The sequence below is a fragment of the Hoplias malabaricus genome, chromosome X2 (assembly GCF_029633855.1).
Source record: "Hoplias malabaricus isolate fHopMal1 chromosome X2, fHopMal1.hap1, whole genome shotgun sequence".
Taxonomy (NCBI): Eukaryota; Metazoa; Chordata; class Actinopteri; order Characiformes; family Erythrinidae; genus Hoplias; species Hoplias malabaricus.
In genome coordinates this window covers 3,779,233-3,784,610 of record NC_089819.1, presented here as the reverse complement: position 1 = coordinate 3,784,610, position 5,378 = coordinate 3,779,233, and the positions used below count along the sequence as shown (strand labels likewise).

Sequence of the window (5,378 nt, the reverse complement as noted above, 5' to 3'; positions counted from 1 at the left end):
TCATTAAGAGTGACCACACGCGGTTGGTGGGAACAACGTTTTCTTCTGCCTGGGTAAGTGCATAATGCATAAGTGCAGTGGGCACACTGCTCCGTCAGTCACTCAGTCTGTAGACAGGCACAATGGTAGAGCATAAATGGAATCATGTGTGGAGCTATTTCACTTCTGTCTCTCCTCAGTCTCTGGCAGATTCCTCCGGTGCTGCAGGCAGACACTTTCCAGGTGCAGAGGGAGAAAATGTGGAGCTTTAATGGTGTTGGAGCTGTTCAAATTATTATAATATGGTTAGGAATTAAGTAACGAAATAAATACATGCTTTAACAAATAGCTGCATGGGTTCGGCTTGGAGTAATGATGTGTATCACTCAGATAATCTCACACAGGCAAGAAAGCCCAGATTTATTCAAGTAAGGTTTCCTAAAGAATTGATCACTAAGTGAATTACATAGACTAGGTGTCATTAAATTATAGCTCGACTGTATTGTAAATGAGGCTGCTACCTCAATATCTATCAGTGTTTTAAATAAATAAATAAATAAATAAATGATAATTTAGCAGACACATTAGGTCTAGGACCTAGGTCTAGTCTAGGTCAATCATGTGAAGAAGTAGGGGAGACCAGCATGGATAACTTAAGCAACTGGTACACATAAGAGCACATCAACAGGGTGGAAACAAAAATCACTAAGGTTTACTAAAGAATTGATCACTTAAAATTAATTACATAGACTAGGTGTCATTAAATTATAGCTCGGCTGTATTGTAAATGAGGTTGCTACCTCAATATCCATCAGAGTTTTAAATAAATAAATGATAATTTACCAGACACATTAGGTAAAGTATCAGTATCGGATCGGTATCACAGATATCTGCCTGAATCTCACTCTGTATAGGATCAGAAAGGAAATCGGTGTATCGAACATCACTATTGTAAACACTGTCTAATGGAGACACCTGGGACTGTCAAATGCGGGGGAAGGGGGCATGGCTAGGTCAATCACATGAAGTAGGGGAGATGAGCGTGGATAACTTAAGCAACCAGTACACATAAGAGCACATCAACAGGGTGGAAAGAAAACCAGTGAGAAACTAAAACCTAATAACCTCATTCTGTCGGCCGTATAGAAGACTACCCACATTATATCTTTGTCTTTGTGCTCCATTTATTTTAGCCTATATAAATATCTTGTCTTTAGAACTAATGACATTAAGTTGATGCTTAGGGTGACTTTTTTTATACATGTTTTATATACATATTTACATGTTACTCTAAATTACTTAAAACCACAGCAAATGTCATAAATATTTCAATTATATAATATACATATAATATATATATATATATATATATATATATATATATATATATACATATATACATATATATATATATAATTATATTATATAATATACATTTTCCACGAAGCAGGCATCACAGCAAAGCGAATGTCTTGCTCTGTAAAACTCAATGCTAATCCTTTTTTTTTAGTTTTAGGTCTAATTAAGTGGTGTGGCCAACACCCAATTAATATACACTTTGCTATTTAATAGTCATGCGTTTCTTTGTGGTAGCCCTTGTGATGATCTGTATCCTGGGTATTGCTGGAAATGGTGTGGTCATCTGGATTACTGGGTTTAAGATGAAGAAATCAGTCATCAGCACCTTGTACCTGAGTTTGGCCATTTCTGACGTAATTTTCTGCTGTACCCTTCCCTTTGGAGCCCCCCAAAAGATAAAAAATGAGTGGGTCTTTGAGTCCTTCATGTGCAAGTTCAGGTATTTTGTTAAGTACTTCCACATGTATAGCAGCAACATCATCTTCATTATCATCAGTCTAGATCATTGCATAATTGTTATGTTTCCTGTGTGGGTGCAAAATAAGCATAGCGTGAGGAAGGCGCTGTGGCAATCATATTATCTTGCATCATGTCAGCATTACTTAGCATACCGATGGCCATTTTCTAAGACATTCAGGATGAACAGACAAAGCAATGTGTCAGAAATTACAGAAATGATCAAAACCGTATTGGAACAGTGATATCCAGGTTTATTTTTGGATTTGTCATTCCATTCCTCATTATTGTCATCTGCTACGTTGTCACTGTTCGAAAGCTAAAAGCCAATCAGATGGGAAAATTCAAAAGGCCATTTAAAACTATGACAATAATGATTGCTGGTTTCTTGATTTGCTAGCTGCCATACCACACATTTGCCCTTCTGCAGTTAAAGTATAAGCATTCCAAAATGTTTGTCAATATCGGAAAAGTATTGGGCATCACTCTTCCAATGCTAACAGTTGTATGAACCCATTCCTTTATGCTTTTATGGGGAAGGATATTAAGAAGCAGCGTTATGCAATTCTGTCAAAGACTGAAAATGCCATTCAGGAGGAAGATGGTCAGAATACAGTCCAAGTAACAGCTAATAGCTCCCATGTTGAAGAGAAAGTTTCAATTGTTGCTCGAAGCAATCAGTTAAAACTTGCCTGCTAATTAAAAACAAACTCCTCAGATAATTGTACATGTTTGTTGAAACAGAACACAAGAAACATAAGACTATAAATTCACTCTTTTACATAATTATATATTCTGAGTATTTATCATTGTCACTTCCATGTTTAATAATAAGAATATTGTATTTCACTTGATCACAATTATGTTCCTTCTCCACATTTACATGTTGAGTATACTGGGAACAGTACAAACTCTGAGTATTCGAGATTAATTTATTCACTCATTCAGCTTATGTAAGTACTACACAGGGCATCACACATTCACACATATGTACAATTTCTCACTCACCCATTCATTCATGCCTGTAAACAATTTCATACACTCAATACCTGTGGAAGTCTTCCTGTGTTTTTGGACAGTGAGAGGAAACCCATGCAGACCCAGAAATATGACACAGGTGTAATGACTACAAATGAAAAAACTTGTGACAAACTGCACACAAATGTGTTCAGACAAGCTGCAAATGTGAAGGAGGTATTGTCAAACATAGAGAAAATATTATTAATTAAACAACAAACAAATTAAACTTGTACTGGACTCTAGACTGAAAACATAAAATAAACTGAATGTAAAAACTGAAAACCCAGAATGCAGAGCCATGGATAATTATGTAAAACCACAGTGAGGATCTAAACAGAGTCACAAAGAGGAACCACAACAATAATGAATGCCAAAGAAACAAACACCCAGAGTTTATCAGGATGAGGATTGAGGTGTAAACAGGTAACAACCACCAGAGCATGTGAAATAAAATAAAACATATAAAGACTTGCAGAACAAAAAGCAGAAAACACAACTGAGCAGGGCAGACTGTGATAGAAACCCCCATATCAGGCACTCCAACTCCAACTCATGAAAATAAAATCCATCCTGTGAAATCAGAAAGAGAGGAAAACAGAACTGAACACCAAACACAGGACAGAATGTAATCATGAATCAAAAATCTAATCATACACAAGCAGAATAAAGAAAAGAAACCAAACATATTCATAACTAAGGAAATCCAAACAGAAAAGATATAGTTCAGTAAACAGAAAACATAATCCAAACACTGAACAGATGGTCTGAAACAGTGGACGCAAAACTGGCCAAATGACTGAGCAGGGCACAATCCAACTGGACCAATACAAAACTGTCCTGGTGGCCAGAAATCTTAACAAGATATTTACAACATTTAAAGTAGTACTATGTAGTATTTCTACCTAAAACAATGACAACTTCAAAATGTTTGTTATGTTCCACTGAGCTGTAATAAGAAGAACAGACTCTGTGGCTGCTACTCCGGGTCCACTGCTGGTTTACTGGTCTAAGCATCTTATGAATCATGGGGAGGAGGGCTCTCATGAGAAATGTGTGACGTTTTATGGCACAAATCTCATGAGTAGGGTGACCAGACATCCTCTTTTACCCGGACATGTCCTCTTTTTTAGACTTAAAAAAATGTCTGGGTGGAATTTCACAAACGTCCGGGATTTTGTTTTTCTAGAGCTTACATAGAATTTCGAGAAGCATTTTGTTCACAAACTAGTCCCGCCCTCTCCTACTCCGTTTGGGTCGCTTGAGTGAGAAGGGGGAGTGGTGAAGTAGCCTAAAATCTTCGGATTGCACGGTCTGACTGTAGAGCTACGGTTATTGGTCGATAACCTTCTCTGTAAACATTTAATTGGTCAGTCTGCACATCAGTAGTCCTTGTTTACGTCAGGCAAAGCTTATGTACCTACCCTCATTTCGAGCAGCCATGCCGAAAGGTAAATGTAAGTTCTCAGATGAATTAAAAAATAAATTCCCATGTTTTGTGTAGCAAATAAAGGTGTAAAGGACCTAAAAGAATACATGGGTTCAGCTAAGCATACAACGGCAGCGAGGGGCGAGAGCCACCCCCACCACCCCCTTCCCGGAGCATGTCCTCTTTTTAACCATCTCAGATCTGGTCACCCTACTCATGGGTGGTTATCTAGCTACATGAAGGATCTAGCTCTGTATTCCTGGTACGGACATTACGGCAGATATAGTGAGATCGGCCATGCAAGGGTTAATACTGGACTGAATTTACACAGGAAATTCACAGAGGGCAAGTTAAAGTGTCTGCCAACTGTAGCCGGATTAGCAAATTTTTCACTGCGGACATCAATTCTGGTAAAAAGTGATTTTATTTTGTTGCTGTGTTATTTCAACAGCTAGAGGCCCACCAAGGTAAAATTTTATGTTTGTATGTTTGAATCTTGCTTCCTGCTTCCTTGCCGTTCAGACACTTTGCTGCTTAGCTCTGCTATCTTCTATTTCTTTCCTTTTATTTTTTCGAAACCTACTTGTTTTTCTGTGATAGAGTATCTGAGTTTTTTTAATATACACAAGTCAGCAGCACTACAAAGCCAAAACTGGATATCTTCTGCTTTTGATACTTTTTAAAGTAGTGCGATTGCTCTAGGAACCAGGACTGTTCCAACAACCAGGACATTTTCATCAGGCTACAGTAGAAGAAACTTGTGAAATGCTTCATCATTTTGTTCAACACATGTGCTGTTAGAATTGTTACGGACTTCTACAGAGAATGTCAGTTTTGGAAAGGGATTTTCGGAACCTGTTATCAAAGTTTAAGGACTGGCATGTCGTAGCTGTGCGAGGAGTAACAGTGAGTGGGAGTACGGGCACTAGACAGCGGGCTGAGGACCTAACAGAGCAGCGGACAGTGGAGGGACACAGATCCAGACCAGAGGATCGTGTGAATGGCAACACCGCCGTGAGTACAGCTAGAGACGGGCAATGGGTGGAGATTGAAGCTAGACCCAAGCGCTGTGCTTTGTATAGCTCTGTAGTCTTGTCTTCTACTCCTGGTACTAAAGCTGGTATAGGAAATTCAACTA

The 5,378-nt window shown here is 38.4% G+C and overlaps 1 pseudogene; it reads left to right on the top strand.

Moving 5' to 3' along the window:
- The first annotated feature begins 1,553 nt into the window (after positions 1-1,553).
- Positions 1,554-2,493, top strand: LOC136676542 (chemerin-like receptor 1; annotated as a pseudogene).
- The last annotated feature ends 2,885 nt before the right edge of the window (positions 2,494-5,378 follow it).